General features: G+C 46.8%; 1 long non-coding RNA gene across 1 annotated transcript; it reads right to left on the reverse strand.

The window, feature by feature from the left end:
• Positions 1-14,769: 14,769 nt before the first annotated feature.
• LOC147979467 (uncharacterized) lies at positions 14,770-18,070 on the reverse strand. The gene is made up of 2 exons (XR_015618807.1): positions 16,314-18,070; positions 14,770-15,064 (listed from the first exon to the last, which is right to left on the reverse strand). It is a non-coding gene; the product is annotated as an uncharacterized LOC147979467 (long non-coding RNA).
• Positions 18,071-20,009: the final 1,939 nt, after the last annotated feature.

Genomic DNA, 20,009 nt, shown 5'->3' on the forward strand with positions numbered 1-20,009 from the left:
TTCACTTCCCGAACTCCGCCGAAAAGAGAGCATCACGGCTACACACGCGGTTGATGCATTTTAATTAAGTTAAGTTTCTAGTTCTCTACAACCAGACATTAAAAAATTCCCATCTGCCCATAACCGCGGTCACGGCTTTCGAAAGTTCAAAACCCTGCAGGGGTGTCCCAACTTAGGCCATCACAACCTCTCACGGTCAACGAACGATATTCCTTCTCTCAGGAAGACCCGATCAGACTCAGAATCCCGATTACAAGACATTTCGACAATGATAAAACAAGACCAGCAAGACCGCCCGATGCGCCGACATCCCGATAGGAGCTTCACATATCTCGTTCTCAACGCAACACCGGATCAACACTATGTACAGCTAAAACCAGCCCTCAAGTTTCCCCGAGGTGGCGCCGCAAGTGGCTCTGGTTCGGACCAACACTTAGAAAAGGACTGGCCCGGGGGGTTAAAATAAAGATGACCCTTGGGAGCGCGACTCCCAAGGTAAAAGTAGGTGGTAGTGAGGCAAATGGTAAAACCAAGGTTGGGCCTTGGTGGAGGAGTTTTATTCAAAGCGTGTCAAGGGGTCCCCATAACACCCACCCTTTACCAAGTATATAGATGCATTAATTAAAATAATAGATATTGTGATATCACAACAAATCCATGTTCCAACAAGGAACAAACTTCATCTTCACCTGCAACTAGCAATGCTATAAGAGGGGTTGAGCAAAGCGGTAACATATCCAAACAACGGTTTGCTAGGAAAGGTGGGTTAGAGGCCTGACATGGCAATATGGGAGGCATGATATAGCAAGTGGTAGGTATCGCGACATAGCAATAGAGCGAACACTAGAAAGCAAAGATAGAAGTGATTTCGAGGGTATGGTCATCTTGCCTGAGATCCCGCAAGGAAGAAGAACGAGTCCATGAAGAAGACAAACGGACGTTGTCGAACGAATCCTCACAAACGGGACGTTATCGGAACTAACCCGGACAAGCAACACCGGAAAGAAGCAAACAACATAGTAAACAACCATCACATAAGCATGGCATGATGCACAATCAAGTATGATGCATGTCCGGTTTAATGAGGCATGGCATGGCAAAGTGCACAAGCAAAACTACAAGTTAAGTGGAGCTCAATATGCAATGAGTTGCATATTGACGGAACACCACATGTCTTATTTAGTTCTCTCTCATTTATGTACCCAACAATATTAAATGTTGTTAAACATGGCAAGAGGTGAAGCATTGTGAAAACTACCTATCTTGGCAAGTTTAAATGAGGCCGGAACAACAAACAACATGTCTGGAAACTCCTCATGTGCATATTTTAGGTTTGATACTGTTCTGCCCTAAACCATGTTATTAAGTTGTTAAACATGCAAAGCAAGTACACCATGTTAAACTAGGCATTTTCCTACCCCATTTATATATAAAGTTTGTTAGGTTTGGAGCTACGGTTATTTAGTTACGAAATAAAGCATTTTAGCATGCATACGAGCAAATTAATGCAAACATCAGTTTTAAACATTTTAAACATAGATGAAAGTTGGATATTATGAAAGTAGACGCTATTCTAAGCATTTTTCATATTAAGTTTGTTTTAATATGATGCACCGTTTGTGAGTTATTAATTGCATGATCCAGAGGCACTTTACTGTAAAACTTTACTGTAGAGTTGGATATTATGAAAAAATTTAGCTAAAACGTCCAGGAGAAAAAAACATGCGCTGGGTCGAATCTTGCTGGCCCAACAGGAACTGGGGAGGGGCTGGGCGCGTCCTCACCATGGGCCATGGCCTAGAACTGTGTCGGAGGCCTCACAGGCCTTGGCGATAGTGGGCCGACGCGGGAGAAGGCTACGCGGTTACAACGTCGAGGCTGGGGGTCAACGAGGCGGGGCGGTCCACGCAAGGCAGGGGCGCATCGTCCTCCCCGTAGAACCAAGCAAAGGAGGGGGCTGGGAACCTCCTTCGGCCGCATGCAGAGAACCCCGATGAGGAACGGGCAGCTGACGGCGGGAACGGGCGGAGTTTGGTCGCCGGTGACGGATCCAGGCCGGATCCAGGCGGGCGTGGCGGCAAGGGCTCCGAACGGCGGCCGGAGATCCATGGCGGGGTTCCCTGGCGGTGACTTGGTCAAACAGGAGAGAAAACAATTGTTTAGAGGAGAGAGGAGAAAGCATAAAGGGAAAAGGGACACAAGGCAGGGGACCTGCTAGTTCAGCAGCGGCGTCCTGGTGGTTGAGGCCGCCGGCGACGTCCTGGATCGAGATGCAGGATGAGGGAACGGGGCGCTCGGGACTGCTGCTACTCCTTTGCGGGCGTGCGGTCGCGAGGGGCTGCGAGCACTGAACATCTCCAGTAGCGTGAAGGCGAGGTAGACACAGACTGCTGCGGCTCGGCTTGCAGTTTGTCGGGCGAGTAGATCGAGGAACGGAGCGCGATGGTTGGTCGAGCACGAAAAACAGAGAAGAGACAGTGGGGGGCGGTGACTAGGAGTATCCCTAGGGATTAGGGATTGGTCCGATGATTGCACTGCTATTTATAGTAAGTGGTTGTGGGTAGGGCTATCTCGTCCCTCCGATCGTAATCGGATGGTCGAGAAAAAATAGACTAGGAGAGTACAAATAAGAATACGGTGATGTTTTGTAGATGTTTGGGGATGATCCGGACCCGTTGGTTAGAACTGCCTGGGTTGGGTCCGGGACAGCTTTCGGACGCGCGCGCGAGGAGGGCCGCGGGCTGACGAGAGAGGTTAGGTTGGGCCTGGCGGTAGGTAGTGGACTATGTTGGCAAGCTAGGGAGGAAAGAGAGGGAAAACCCGGCAACAGTTTTCGGAGACCGAAAACGTCTGACGTTAGACCGGCTATAATGCCGCTATAGTTATCCGTTGGGGCGTCAAACGCACTCCGAATGCGATGAAATTTGACATGCAGTCTATCTACACTATAATAAGACCGCACGCCAACTTTCATCCCATTCCTAGAACATTTTCCGGCCACTTACAAAATAATATTTTGGACGTGCCGCGGGTGCGTGCAAGTGTGTCTGGGCTCGGAACGGACAACGGAAAGAACTAGGAGACCGAGACGGATGCAAGCTTTGAAAACATGATGATGCAATGCACATGATGACATGGCAAGATGCAACACTCGAGCGAATGACACGGCAACAAACATCGAATAACTGGAAGACAGCTGGCGCATCGTTCTCGGGGCGTTACAAGGTGATATTTTAAAAATTATAAAAAAAAAAAGGTAGTCTGTGCAGCCTACATCCAGAAATCTCTCTTTGCTCACCAGAGGAGCATGATGTTGGGGCCCAATCCAAAACTCAAACAAGTTACAAATTTAGACAGCACGTTGCGTATAAGTAAGCAAGGAGTTGGCCATTCTTTAGCTCAATTAAAGTCTTAGGGAGCATAATGAATAGCAGAGGGTTTCATACAAACATACTACAGCAAGCAAAACTATGCAATCATTAGCCTAGTATAAACGAGATTGTGAGCCTCATGCAATAATAGTTGGTTAATAGACTTCAAAGCTTCAGGCACACTTCCGTAGAGTAATTAAATGTTAAGGCATGTAATTATGTCAACTAATAGTTATACAAGTACCCAACATCAGGCATCATTCTTTGGGCATCTCATTAACTAAGGACAAATAAAGCAATTGAAAAGAGCAAATTAACTATGCCTGAAACAAACAAGGAATTGAACTGTTGAGTTGGATACAGTGACTTACCTTAACAGGTTGAAGAGGCTCAGTGCAGCTCATACTTCTCTTGCAAGGCTCCTTCCTAACATCTTGTACTTGTAAATCGTCTATCTTATCTTCATTGCACCCCCTCTGCAAGGTGACACAAACTAGTTATTCGTCTCCTTGGAAGATAAATATACATACTTTCAAGTCTGTGAACACAAAAGGATGAGATTATAACAAAACAACACCACATAATGAAACATGCCGCATCTCTTGCACTTGCACACAATGAAATGAGCATTTACTATGTCTGCACTATGTAAAAACTAGGCATACCTTCGAACTGGATCTCCAGGTGCTCTTGGAGTTCCTACTTTGGTGTATAGCCAAACTTTTATATCACCTATGAGTTAGAAAAAGCCCCACTATAGCAGCCCTTAGTGTTTAAATCATTGACAAGCAATTGGACAAATGTGTGAGCAAATCTTACATATCAAGAAAAGAAGCAAAGAAGGAGGTTTAAAGACCATCACTTGACTGACCAGATTTAAGGGGCATTTAAACATCATGTGCAACGTGTGAACTAACATAATCATTGCATATTCCAGATTCTACAATGGAATGCACATGTATTTGGTTATGCCATGTATGATGATGCCTAAATGTACACTATAGCAGGCAGGAGTGATTCATCATTGCATGCACAATTGAACTGCAGGTTAAGGGATAGTTCTATTCTGCCTTTTCGGGGCTTATTGTCAAAATAAGCCATAAAAGATGTAAAGAAGTCTTTTTTGAGTTATGGGCATGGGCTTAACTAATTTCGCATTGCAGGGGGTTGTTTCAGGGAGAACCTCACTAAAAATTGAAGGGAAGGGGGATAGTGAAATGACTATGTTGTCTGCCTATATTACACTCAAAATGCAATTGCTGACGCCCACATCACACCTCACACTCAAGTAAAAACAAACACACAACCGTTCATTGCCCTGCCTGCTTGCATCTCCTCTCCACTTTCCCTCTACCTCGATCCCCTGCCTGCAGCACTAGGGTTCCTCCAGCGAGTCGTCGCAACTAGTCCCATCTTGCCTGGTCCTCGACGATGCTCTGTCCATCTAGGCTACATGGTCGGTGGGTAGGGGCAAATCTCCCTGGCTGCTCCTCTCTCTTCCGCCGCCCCTCATTCTCATGGTCTCCACCAGCTGCTCCACTGTGGTTCGTCCAACGCACTACTCCAGCAGGCGCTGCACAACTACGGCTGATGCCACACTGCGGCAGAAGGCACCTTATTCCCCCTCCCCACATCCCAGGCCGTGGCCTTGAGGTGTTGTTGAAGGATGAGCTCATCCAACAAGGTGAGGATCTCCTCTGATTTTTTTGCCAAATTTTCATTCTGATCCACTATACGATGAGTTGTTATGAGCTGCTTCTGCTGCTGCTATATGATGCGTTACTATGAGCTGCTCCTGCTGCTACTGTATGATGAATTGGTATGAGCTGCTGCTGCTATATGATGAATTGCTATGAGTTGCTGCTACTATATGAGGAATTTTTATAAGCTGATCTTGCTGATGCTGTATGATGAATTGCAATGAGCTGCCCCTGCTGATGCTATATGATGAATTTCTATGAGCTGTTCCTTCTGCTGCTACATGATGAAATGCTATGAGTTGCTCCTGCCGCTGCTATATGATGAATTGCTATGAGCTGCTCCTGCTGCTGCTATATGATAAATTGCTATGAGCGCTCATGCTGCTGTTATATGATGAATTGCTATGAGCTTGTACTGGTATATGATGAATTGCACACTGCTGCTGCTGTTGTATGAAGAGTTGCTATGAGCTGATGCTGCTGCTATATGATGGTTTCAGGTGGTGCTGCTATATGATAATAACCAGCCACTTGGACCATCGAATTTCAATAAATAATTATTCTTAATTTAAATGTGGGTGATGTATTCTTCGTTTAAATTAGGCAATGGGATCTCTATGGAAAACATTTACCAAAGTAGATTATGCCAAGTAGATGGTATCTTTGTATTTGCATTTTGAGCAAAATAGTGATGGTCCGTTTTCCTATCATATTAATTACTACACTGGGTTCAATTTGTGATGTTGGCAAGTCAATTTATTTTTCATATGGGCAGAAAAATGAAAAAATATAGTGCAATCTAGACTTTTCACTGATCATACCAAAGATAAGCTGAAAACGCAACGAAAAGAACTGGTTGGCTTATTACATGGAGCTTATATTCACATGTGCGTATTTTCTTAGGATAACTCGTAATAATTGTCCCTAAGAAACTTGGCCAATAGAAATGACATACAAATAACATGTCACGATGATTGCAATGGAGTAGTGACGTACCATAGCACACTGTATAGGCTCACCACTGCCTCTCCTTTTTTGCGATGTTCCATGAAATTGCCACATACATCTTGTACTTTCTCATTGTGTAACCCTATCTGCAAGTTGACACAGCTAATTTCAGACATCTCTACATGATAATACATTGCGTATCCCTTACGCATATTTAAACCACCAATTAATGATTGTGTGCGTAGCATAAACTAGACATGACTCTGTGTGCTGGACTAGCAGGCACTCGAAGGGAGCCTAATGTAGTGCACTGCAATTCCTACATGCCACCTACGATTTTGTGTAATGTACTACCTTTGTTCCTAAATATATGTCTTTGTAGAGATTCCAGTATGGACCACATACATATGTATATATATATATGCATTTTCGAGTGTAGCTTCACTCATTTTGCTCCGTATGTAGCCTATAGTGGAATCTCTAGAAAGACTTATATTTAGGAACGGAGGTATGAGGTAGTATCATGTATGACATCTACATATCTAATTTGGCAGCCAGTAGTAGAAATCATTGTCTCCACAAAGGGATTACTGGTCGAAAATCCTAGCAAAGCATGCTGGCAGGCACATAACAATACAAGAGAGAGAGAGAGACGCACTTACAAGATCATAGCAATGCCTTAGTCCATGATCTTGGTTGGACAAGCTGCTAGATCCAGAAGAAACATCATCCTTGTATTTTTTGCCAGCTGCATAACAGGTAACAATGACCTGTTAGTATTTTTGAAGTACATCGGGTAGGTGATGTTGGACGGGTCTAAAGGTGACAAGTACCTAGGTCGTGGCGGGTGCTTGGCATCTTGCCAGACGGTGGGAATCAGGTTAGAAAGGTCAAGGGTAATGACGCTGCGCTGGCTATCTCTGCCTGGATGGCGCTGCCGCAGGCATGGGAGGCGCGCCCACAGACACTGGTGGCGCAGTACGATGCGGCAGCGATGACGCCCGTACCGGTGTGCTCACCGCCGTGCCGACATGGAGCAACTCGCCACACCTCATCGAGCTGAACTGGTGTAACGCCCTCGATGCGGCTATATCTCCCACGTGTCGAAGCACGACTTAGAGGCATAACTGCATTGAAAGCAATGTCGCAAGTGAGGTAATCTTCACACAACCCATGTAATACATAAGGGAAAGAGATACATAGTTGGCTTACAATCGCACCTTCACACAAGTACATGAATAAAGCATTACATCATCCAGATACAATCAAGGTCCGACTACGGAACAAAAATAAAAGAAGAACCCCAAATGAAACACGGTCCCCGATCGACCCCAACTGGGCTCCACTACTGATCAACTAGAACGAAACAACACAAAGGACAAGATCTTCAACGAGCTCCTCCTGAGCTGGGTTGCGTCGTTTGCACGGACTCATCGGCACCTGCAAGCTGGTTTTGGAAGTATCTATGAGCCAGGGGGACTCAGCAATCTCGCACCCTCGCGATCAAGACTATTTAAGCTTATGGGTAAGGTAAAAGTATGAGGTGGAGCTGCAGCAAGCGACTAGCATATATGGTGGCTAAACATACGCAAATGAGAGCGAGAAGAGAAGGCAAAGCACGATCGAGAAACTATGATCAAGAAGTGATCCTAGAACATCCTACGTCAAGCATAACTCCAACATTGTGTTCACTTCCCGGACTCCGCCGGAAAGAGACCATCACGGTTACACACGCGGTTGATGCATTTTAATTAAGGTCAACTTCAGGTTTTCTACAACCGGACATTAACAAATTCCCATCTGCCCATAACCATGGGCACGGCTTTCAAAATTTCAAATCCCTGCAGGGTGTCCCAACTTAGCCCATGACAAGCTCTCACGGTCAACGAAGGAATAGACCTCCTCCCGAGACGTTCTGATCAGACTCGGTATCCAGGTTCTACAAGACACTTCAACAAGTTAAAACAAATCCAGCAACACCGCCCAAATGTGCTGACAAAACCCGATAGGAGCTGCACATATCTCTTTCTCAGGGCACACTCAGATGAGACTATCTACGAGTAAAACCAACCCTCAAGTTTCCTCGAGGTGGCCCCGCAGGCAGCTCAGTTCGGACCAACACCCAGAGGAGCACTGGCCCGGGGGGGGGTTAGAATAAAGATGACCCTTGAGTCTGCAGAACCAAAGGGAAGGTGGTAGGTTGTTAGTGCAAATGGTAAAACCAAGGTTGGGCATTGCTGGAGGAGTTTCATTCAAGGCGAACTGTCAAGGGGTTCCCATTATTACCCAACCGCGTAAGGAACGCAAAATCCGGGAACATAACACCGATATGACGGAAACTACGGCGGCAAGAGTGGAACAAAACACCAGCCATAAGGCCGAGCCTTCCACCCTTTACCAAGTATATAGATGCATTAATTAAATAAGAGATATTGTGATATCCCAACAAGTAAACATGTTCCAAACATGGAACAAGCTCCAAACTTCACCTGCAACTAACAATGCTATATGAGGGGCTGAGCAAAGCGGTAACATAGCCAAACAACGGTTTGCTAGGACAAGGTGGGTTAGAGGCTTGGTTCAACAATATAGGAGGCATGATAAGCAAGTGGTCGGTATCGCGGCATAGGCATAGCAAAAGAGCAAGCAACTAAACAAGCAAAGATAGAAGTGATTTCGAGGGTATGGTCATCTTGCCTGAAATCCCGCAAGGAAGAAGAACGAGTCCATGAAGAAGACAAACGGACGTAGACGAACGGATCCTCACAACTCCGGAATGGAACCGAAGCTCACGAGAAAGGCAACCCAGAAAGATGCAAACAACATAGTAAACAACCAACACATAGACATGGCATGATGCACAAATAAGTATGATGCATGTCCGTTTTAATGATACATGGCATGGCAAAGTGCACAAGCAACCCTACAAATTAAGTGGAGCACAATATGCAACGGAGTTGCATATTGCCAAAACACCACATAACGTATTTAGTTCGATCTTGTTTATGTACCCAACAATATTAAATGTTGTTAGCATGGCAAGAAGGTGATGCAAAGTAAAACTACCTATCTAGTCAAGTTTAAATGAGGCTGGAAGCAACGAACAACAATTCCGGAAACTCCTCATATGCATATATTAGGTTTGGTCCTGTTCTGCCCTAAACCAAATTTTAGAGTTATTAAACATGCAAGATGATGCCACCATGTTAAACTAGGCAAAATTCTACCCCATTTGCATATAAAGGTTGTTAAAAACGGAGCTACGGTTATTTAGTTATGAATTAAACCATTTTAACAAACTATATGAGAAAATTTAAAAAAAAGCATTTTAAATATTTTAAACATGGATGAAAATGGCAAATTATTAAACTAGAAGAAATTCTAAGCAAGTTTCATATATAAGTTATTTACATGTGATGCACGGTTTAGAAGTTATTAAATGCATGATCCCAAAGGGGGTTTCTGTAAAACAGCAATCCTGTGGAAATTAGCTAAAATTCGGAGCAACGAAAAAAATACTACAGGCCGAAACTGGGGCGGACTGGGCCTCACATTGGGCGTTGAGGCCGGCTGTTGGGCTCGGCTCGCTGGATCTGGTCCACGCGCGAAACGTTGGGGCTGGCGGTCGAGAGGGTCAGCGAGGCAGATTCGGTCAACGAAGGTAGGCGAGGCGAGCGCTCCCTGATCCGTCGTTTCTGAAGACGAAAAGGACGCCAAGCCCGGCATGGAGCGTCGGCGAGATGCGGGCGAGGGGGCAGCGGGGTCCTGGGCGACCGGATCTGGCCGGGAACGGGCTTGGACGGCGCCGGGCTTGAGGAGGCCAAGGCTCTATGGCAGCATCCATGGCCGGGCGGCGATGTTCGTTCCTGCAGAGGCAAGGGAGAGAAAGGGCGCAAGCTGTGAGAGAGGGGCAAGGGAGGAAGAGATTGTAGGACGGCGGTGGAGGCGCAGGTCTGTTCCAGCGGCGTCGAGGAAGGCTGGCACCGCAAGAGAGCAAGGGCTCCTCTTGCTGTTCGGGAACGAAGGCGGCTGCAGGCACTCGGGCTCCTCTCGCACGAGGAGACGAGGTCGAGCGGTCCTGCTCAGGGTCTCCAGTGGGTGCACCGTGAGCGCGCGGGGATGGTGGCGGCGTCGTTGCCTTGTTCATAGAGAGACAGAGGAGAAAACAATGTGAGGTTTGGGGGAGAAGAAAAAGAACGGGGAAGCAAGAAAAGGCGGGGTGAGGTTCCTCCGGCGACTGGGAGCTGCTGCTCCGGCTGCATGCAGGTGAGGAGGACCACAGGAGGTGCGAGGCAGGGGCTCCTGCTACTGGCCGGAAAGCATGGGAGGTGGTCGGAGGCCGTGGTTTTGAGGGGGAGGATCTGAGAGGGAAGGTGGTTGGCTCAGCGCTGAAACCAAAGGAGAGAGTGGCGGCGGCGTAGGGATTTGGTGGAGATTGGACAGGCTAGGGCTAGAATTGAACTGCTATATATAGTTGGTGTCTAGAGTTAGGGGTACCTCGTCCCTCCGATCAAAATCGGACGGTCAGGAAAAAAATAGGCTAGGGAGGCCAAATAAGAAAACGGAGACGTGTTGTAGACGTTTGGGGATGATCCAGACACAATGGTGACGACTCCCCGGGTCGGGTCCGGGGAAGTTTCGGACGCGCACGTGAGGAGGGCTGCGGGCTGACGAGAGAGGTTAGGTTGGACCTGGCGGTAAGTAGTGGGCTGTGTAGACGGTCTTGAGCTGAGAAAAGAGAAGAGAAAGAGAGAGAGACCCGGCGACTGTTTCCGGAGACCGAAAACGTCCGACGTTAGACCGGCTATAATGCCGCTATAGTTTAACGGTTGGGCTATCAAACGAACTCCGAATGCGATGAAACTTGGCGGGCGGCCTACTAACAACATAACAACACCGCACGCCAACTTTCAACCCATTCCGAGAACATTTTCCGGCCACTTATAAAATAATATTTCTGACATGCCGCGGGCGCGTGCGAGTGTGGTTGGGCTCAGAACGGACAACAGACGGAACTGGGGAAACTCGGACGGATGCAAGTTTTGAAAACATGATGATGCAATGCACATGATGACATGACAAGATGCAACACGCAAGCAAAAGACAACGCAACAACAGCGAATAACCGGAGGACACCTGGCACATCGGTCTCGGGGCGTCACAGCACTCCACCACTACGAGAGGATCTCGTCCCGAGATCTAGAATGGCACCGGAGGGACAACGGAAAAGAAAGAGAAGAGGTAAAACTAAGTTGCTTCTTTGACGAATGAATGAAACCAAAGAACTTTGAATGGGTTTAGCCATTTCGAGAAAAGAATACAACGGAGATGAACAAAGTTGAAAGCACTCCGTTGAGAAAGAGGAAAAAGAAAGAACCGATACGGGTAGCACTTCGATTGAAAAGGGATGAAGCCTTGATAAAATGAAAGAGCTTGAGCAAAAGGGACACAACACTCCGGTTTAAAAGGATACACCAAGAAAACAACACGATCCTGTCAAAATGAAAAGATGGGTTGAAGAGTGCAACATAACAAAGCCTCTGGAACAAAATTAAGAATGGAATGGAATGAACGAAGGGAAACAACATCTTGAGGGAGCACACTTACAACAAATGCTAGAACGGAGTTGTTGGAAAACCAACAACGAAAAGAATAAGCTTGATACGGTCTTATGGAATACAATTAAAAATATGAGGTGACATTCTGCCACTCACGGGAAAAAAGAATTGGGTTGATATGAAAAGATTGACGAGAAAGTATATCGCACCAGAAAGGATAAATGAAGAACTTAGATCACTTATAAGCCCCATAATTAGCAACAATCCTTAGGGAAGGTTTAAGGTGAAATATAACCCAAGATAACTCCAATGACGAGATTAATGGATTTAAAATATCTCATTCTTAACAACATGTGAATCATGAAACATGAACTCGATTTATCAAGAATGACATAAAACCATCTCCAATAATATGGTAGAAAGAAATGCACTCCGGATTGCAAGAAGGAGAATACTTGAGCTCCTTAGAAAAAGAATGTTGATGAGCACTTCGAGAGAGAATTAAATCCTTGATCAACCAACATGTAGAGCCTACATGAGGAAACTCTGGTAACAAAAGGATGATCGAACGGAAAGACAAAAAATGAGGAAAGTAAGGTGAAAGCCTTGCAATGATTAGATGAAGTTTAGCAACGAGATATTTGAGAGAGCTTGGAACTCCGGAAAAGAAGAGATGACATAATAGAAACGGAGAATTTGGTGAACCTCCGTAATAAGGAATTAATCACTTGGATGAAAGAAGAATAAGAATTACATTATGCTTATCCTCCACCAATTTAGATTGATGACAAGCAACGGATTTGGCATACTACCTATTCTCGTAGAGAGGATTAAGATGGATATAGCGTAAACTTGAGAATGTCTTCCATGAACCACCGGTAGAATTAGGAAACAACGAATGAACTGATATGATAAGAAGAAGAAAAAATCTTGAACGAACCACCATAACCATTGAAAATGAACGAAGAGAAGATAAAGAAACACCGGGAAGAATTATAAAATGAACGAAGATGCTTGAGAGGATTAAGATACATGAGAACGAAGAGATCACGAGCCGATTAAAGATCACTTGAACGAAGCACCGATAAAATTGGAGAATGAGAGTTGAAAGCTAGAAGAATAATCCCGAAATGATTGCCTTCGGAGAATCAATACTGAAAATACTCTGAATTACTCCGGATGGGTGAAAAGAATTCCCACAATCGCAAATAATTATGAGAGAATGGCATAAAGCTATCACCATGAATCTTGAAGAGACAAGACAAGATTGAGAGAAAATCTTCTTCGGCCTTCAATATCTGAGAATGACAATGAGAAACACCACCAAATTGTTGAGATACTCCGGGATAAAAAATGGAAAGGTTGAACCAACGATGAAAGAATTTTGAAAGATCTTGGAGAAAGACATTTGACTGATGGTAAATCATTCTTACGTCAAACTTCGAAAAGAATTTGAGAATACCTCCGAGAAAATAGAAGAGTCAGGTAAGATCCTGGAAAAGACCTATGGGTTAGGGCCCACTAAAAAGAAACACCGTTGAATGATTTAAGAGAGAAAGCACCGGTTGAATTAAAAGTCTTGAATGAGATAACATCCTCGAAAGAGCTTGAACGAAAGCAGAGTGGAAACACGAATCTTCGGGATATCTTGAGCACTCTGGAACAAATGAATAGCAAGTGGGGAATGATTATGAGGTGCACCGGCATAAGAAAAGCATTGGGCAAAAGAAAAGACTATGCTCGATACCAAAGCTTGGATTAAATCTACCGGAGAAGAAAAAGAATGAAGAATAACGAACTTGAGGAGCATCTTCATGAGAACCGCCGGGTAAGAATATTGACTGGAAAAGGATGGAGAGACTTCACAAGAATAAAAGATACTTGATTAAAATATCGGATTCCTTGAAGAAAAAGGGTGGGTGGGCTGGAAAAACAAAGGCAACTTGGAGACGGATGAAACAAACACCGTTGAGAAGACTTGAGTTGATCATGCGAATGTTGAAATGATCGGATCCACTTGAAGAGAAGGACACCGGTTGAACAAGATTGACATGACAAACTCGATTATCGTGAAGGATTGGTATTCACATCGGAGTATGAGAACACCATTTGGGGAAGGTATGGAATCAACACTTGACATTGAAGCAACTCGAATACCACAACTCAAAACAAAACAAGGATTGGCTTGCAGAATAAGCCGAAACAAACATATGATAGAGATTTCGTCCGAAGATTTCGTGGTGGGGCCTACACGGGCTCGATCGTACAACACCATCATGTACAAGGCAGTGCACATGACATACGAAGCGTCCCCGAGTCCGCATAGCCAAGGACTCTTTAAGACACAACGAGACCACTGTAAAACCAACCGTGAATAGGCGGACCACTAGACGTCGAACCCCAATTTCATATCATACATCTGTCGGAAAGATACCCTAAGAGCTACTTGGATTCCCACTTATAAACTCCCGAAACTTTCCGGTTATGCAATCAGGTGTTGGGGATACAGGGGAAGCATAATATCTCACCCAAAACTAGCAAATCCTACATCCAGTTGTATCCATCCTTCAACACATAACCAAGAAACCTTCGGAAATCATCTACCTCAACCTTCAAAAAGCATCCGTTATACGAGTTATGGCAATACTCCCGAACTCCCGCCCCAGTACTGGGTGGCGTCGAGGTTATCTAACCAATGAACTGCATAAAAGAGATTTTCGATGTCGGCGTACTAAACTCAGGTATTCCAGAACTGCAACGATAAAATTGTGACTACAACACCTCGGAGCTCAACTCCCCGGGACACTGCCACAAAACCCTGACAGGAGGCACCAAGACAATGTTCTCGTCACAAAACCATCGGAACGATTCCAAGATACCCGCGTGATCCTAAATTTTTTTTAGTGAAATTTGAGAAGAGAAGAGTCAAAACTCTACGTTAGGATGCCTTACCAGAGCGATGAAGGGTCTGGGGAGTAAAAAGAATTCCTAAACTCTCCGATATATAATTCCTAAATGACTCAAAACATTTTTCTAGACTCAACAACGGCTGCTAAAAACGATCAATCAGTGGGGGCTCCTAAGGTCGGGGAAGGCTCTGATACCAACTTGTAACGCCCTCGATGCGTCTATATCTCCCACGTGTCGAAGCACGACTTAGAGGCATAACCGCATTGAAAGCAATGTCGCAAGTGAGGTAATCTTCACACAACCCATGTAATACATAAGGGAAAGAGATACATAGTTGGCTTACAATCGCACCTTCACACAAGTACATGAATAAAGCATTACATCATCTAGATACAATCAAGGTCCGACTATGGAACCAAAATAAAAGAAGAACCCCAAATGCAACACGGTCCTCGGGGGCCCCAACTGGGCTCCACTACTGATCAACTAGAAGGAGACAACACAAAGGACAAGATCTTCAACGAGCTCCTCCTGAGCTGGGTTGCATCGTCTTCACGGACTCATCGGCACCTGCAAGCTGGTTTTGGAAGTATCTGTGAGCCACGGGGACTCAGCAATATCGCACCCTCGTGATCAAGAATATTTAAGCTTATGGGTAAGGTAAAAGTATGAGGTGGAGCTGCAGCAAGCGACTAGCATATATGGTGGCTAAACATACGCAAATGAGAGCGAGAAGAGAAGGCAAAGCACGATCGAGAAACTATGATCAAGAAGTGATCCTAGAACAACCTACGTCAAGCATAACTCCAACACCGTGTTCACTTCCCGGACTCCGCCGGAAAGAGACCATCACGGTTACACACGCGGTTGATGCATTTTAATTAAGGTCAACTTCAGGTTTTCTACAACCGGACATTAACAAATTCCCATTTGCCCAAAACCGCGGGCACGACTTTCGAAAGTTCAAATCCCTCCAGGGGTGTCCCAACTTAGCCCATGACAAGCTCTCACGGTCAACGAAGGAATAGACCTCCTCCCGAGACATTCCGATGAGACTCGGTATCCCGGTTCTACAAGACACTTCGACAAGTTAAAAAAAATCCAGCAACACCGCCCGAATGTGCCGGCAAAACCCGATAGGAGCTGCACATATCTCTTTCTCAGGGCACACTCAGATGAGACTAGCTACGAGTAAAACCAACCCTCAAGTTTCCTCGAGGTGGCCCCGCAGGCAGCTCAGTTCGGACCAACACTCAGAGGAGCACTGGCCCGGGGGGGTTAGAATTAAGATGAGCCTTGAGTCTGTAGAACCCAAGGGAAGGTGGTAGGTTGTTAGTGCAAATGGTAAAACCAAGGTTGGGCATTGCTGGAGGATTTTTATTCAAGGCGAACTGTCAAGGGGTTCCCATTATTACCCAACCGCGTAAGGAACGCAAAATCCGGGAACATAACACCGATATGACAGAAACTAGGGCGGCAAGAGTGGAACAAAACACCAGGCATAAGGCCGAGCCTTCCACCCTTTACCAAGTATATAGATGCATTAATTAAATAATAGATATTGTGATATCCCAACAAGTAAACATGTTCCAAACATGGAACAAGCTCGAAACTTCACCTGCAACTAACAACGCTATATGAGGGGCTGAGCAAAGCGGTAACATAGCCAAACAACGGTTTGCTAGGACAAGGTGGGTTAGAGGCTTGGTTCAACAATATAGGAGGCATGATAAGCAAGTGGTAGGTATCGCGGCATAGGCATAGCAAAAGAGCGAGAAACTAAACAAGCAAATATAGAAGTGATTTCGAGGGTATGATCATCTTGCCTGAAATCCCGCAAGGAAGAAGAACGAGTCCATGAAGAAGACAAACGGACATAGACGAACGGATCCTCACAAATCCAGAACGGAACCGAGGCTCACGACAAAGGCAACCCAGAAAGAAGCAAACAACATAGTAAACAACCAACACATAGACATGGCATGATGCACAAACAAGTATGATGCATGTCCAGCTTAATGATACATGGCATGGCAAAGTGCACAAGCAACCCTACAAATTAAGTGGAGCACAATATGCAACGGAGTTGCATATTGCCAAAACACCACATAACGTATTTAGTTCAATCTTGTTTATGTACCCAACAATATTAAATGTTGTTAGCATGGAAATAAGGTGATGCAAAGTAAAACTACCTATCTAGTCAAGTTTAAATGAGGCCGGAAGCAACGAACAACAATTCCGGAAACTCCTCATATGCATATATTAGGTTTGGTCCTCTTCTACCTTAAACCAAATTTTAGAGTTATTAAACATGCAAGATGATGCCACCATGTTAAACTAGGCAAAATTCTACCCCATTTGCATATAAAGGTTGTTAAAAATGGAGCTATGATTATTTAGTTATGAATTAAACCATTTTAACAAACTATATGAGCAAATTTAAACAAATAGCATTTTAAATATTTTAAACATGGATGAAAATGGCAAATTATTAAACTAGAAGAAATTCTAAGCAAGTTTCATATATAAGTTATTTACATGTCATGCACGGTTTAGAAGTTATTAAATGCATGATCCCAAAGGGGTTTTCTGTAAAACAGCAATCCTGTGGAAATTAGCTAAAATTCACAGCAACGGAAAAAAATACTACAGGCCGAAACTGGGGCAGACTGGGCCTCACATTGGGCCTTGAGGCCGGCTGCTTGGCTCGGCTCGCTGGATCTGGTCCACGCGCGAAACGTTGGGGCTGGCGGTCGAGAGGGTCAGTGAGGCAGATTCGGTCAACGAAGGTAGGCGAGGGGAGCGCTCCCTGATCCGTCGTTTCTGAAGACGAAAAGGACGCCAAGCCCGGCATGGAGCGCCGGCGAGATGAGGGCGAGGTGGCAGCGGGGTCCTGGGCGACCGGATCTGGCCGGGAATGGGCTTGGACGGCGCCGGGCTTGAGGAGGCCGAGGCTCTATGGCAGCATCCATGGCCGGGCGGCGATGTTCGTTCCTGTTGAGGCACGGGAGAGAGAGGGCACAAGCTGTGAGAGAGGGGCAAGGGAGGAAGAGATTGTAGGACGGCGGTGGAGGCGCAGGTCTGTTCCAGCGGCGTCGAGGAAGGCTGGCACCGCAAGAGAGCAAGGGCTCCTCTTGCTGTTCGGGAACGAAGGCGGCTGCAGGCACTCGGGCTCCTCTCGCACGAGGAGACGAGGTCGAGCGGTCCTGCTCAGGGTCTCCAGTGGGTGCACCGCGAGCGCGCGGGGATGGTGGCGGCGTCGTTGCCTTGTTCATAGAGAGACAGAGGAGAAAACAATGTGAGGTTTGGGGGAGAAGAAAAAGAACGGGGAAGCAAGAAAAGGCGGGGTGAGGTTCCTCCGGCGACTGGGAGCTGCTGCTCCGGCTGCATGCAGGTGAGGAGGACCACAGGAGGTGCGAGGCAGGGGCTCCTGCTACTGGCCGGAAAGCATGGGAGGTGGTCGGAGGCCGTGGTTTTGAGGGGGAGGATCTGAGAGGGAAGGTGGTTGGCTCAGCGCTGAAACCAAAGGAGAGAGTGGCGGCGGCGTAGGGATTTGGTGGAGATTGGACAGGCTAGGGCTAGAATTGAACTGCTATATATAGTTGGTGTCTAGAGTTAGGGGTACCTCGTCCCTCCGATCAAAATCGGACGGTTAGGAAAAATTAGGCTAGGGAGGCTAAATAAGAAAACGAAGACGTTTTGTAGACGTTTGGGGATGATCCGGACACAACGGTGACGACTCCACGGGTCGGGTCCGGGGAAGTTTCAGACGCGCACGTGAGGAGGGCTGCGGGCTGACGGAGAGGTTAGGTTGGACCTGGCGGTAAGTAGTGGGCTGTGTAGATGGTCTTGAGCTGAGAAAAGAGAAGAGAAAGAGAGAGAGACCCGGCGACTGTTTCCGAGACCGAAAACGTCCGACGTTAGACCGGCTATAATGCCGCTATAGTTTAACGGTTGGGCTATCAAACGAACTCCGAATGCAATGAAACTTGGCGGGCGACCTACTAACAACAAAACAACACCGCACGCCAACTTTCAACCCATTCCGAGAACATTTTCCGGCCACTTATAAAATAATATTTCTGACATGCCGCGGGCGCGTGCGAGTGTGGTTGGGCTCAGAACGGACAACAGACGGAACTGGGGAAACCCGGACGGATGCAAGTTTTGAAAACATGATAATGCAATGCACATGATGACATGACAAGATGCAACACGCAAGCGAAAGACAACACAACAACAGCGAATAACTGGAGGACACCTGGCACATCGGTCTCGGGGCGTCACAACTGGAGCGGCGAGTTGCTGAACCACGCGCCTGCTTGGGGCGGCAACTGGCTCCGTCGGGACGAGCGAGGTTGGTGAAGCACCGAGCGGCCTAGCCCATATCCAGAGGGCTCGGCGAGCCACCCAGCTAGGTAATATGCCAGAGAACGGCTCCTCGGAAGCCATCAGAAGAGTGGAGAAAATGGTGAAGGAGGAGATGGGGGAGCGGCGGAGGGGTGCGATTCTTGCCTGCTGTCTGTCTGGCCTTGTGTAAATAGAGGGCGGAAGGTAGGAGCTTGGCCGGCATCTGGCCTCGTTTAAACTGAGGGCGGACGGGAGGAGCTTGGCCGGTGTTGCGTTTAATTCCGTCCCGCTCATGAATGGACATGTGGCCGGCGTAGGTTTCTCGGTTTGCTTGCGGGTTTAATGGAGGCGAGGAGGCATGTTCAGCCGGGCGTGCAGCGGGCGGCGCAGTACTATTCGATTTGACAGCAAGCAGCGCAGTTCCCATTACGGCTTTAATGCAGATGAGGAAGGGAGTAGCGGTTCCCAAAATGTTGAATGGCTAATACATCCTCCTTCAATTAATGCATGAGGGAAGTAATGGGAGGAGGACCGGGAAAAGAGGCTGCACGATGTGAATGCAACGCAGTTTGCCCTCATATAAAGGCGCCTCTCCATTCCAATGCATCTACCACATCGTACGCACCTAAGCATTTGCCTAAGCACCTACACTACGCACAAAAGTCCTCGCTCCAGACCCATGGCGGCGGTGCGCGCGAGCGGCTAGCAGCTGTGCCAGACGGTCCAAGACACCGGCCTGCGGCAGGGCGCCGAGGATCGTCTCCAGACGGTTTTGGCGACCGGCTAGTGGATGGCCGCCGTCGACGCCAACTATGACTCTCAATTGGACTAGATGATCGTTGCCACCACCAACAAGTTTGTCGTCCTCAAGAAGCTCGTGAACGACATCGCCGTACTACTCCAGCCCGTGTGCCCGGGCTCCTCATTGCCTGCCACCCTAATCGGCCTCCATGGTGATAACCTCTTTCAAGCACTAGTGGCCCTGGGCTGCCCGCCGACGCCACGGAGAATGTTCACCTGGAGGTCATGCTCGCCGCGAGGCGCCTCGCCCTACAAGAATTCGTCGGCCTACACATCCACGTGTACGATCAAATTGTGTATATAGTTATCTACAAATATCTGTTGGTGTACCTGCCCGTCCTTCCTGATAGGTGGGACCTATGCAAACA

Source organism: Triticum urartu, chromosome 3A, assembly GCF_056163025.1.
Source record: "Triticum urartu cultivar PI428250 chromosome 3A, HENAU_Tu73, whole genome shotgun sequence".
Lineage (NCBI taxonomy): Eukaryota > Viridiplantae > Streptophyta > Magnoliopsida > Poales > Poaceae > Triticum > Triticum urartu.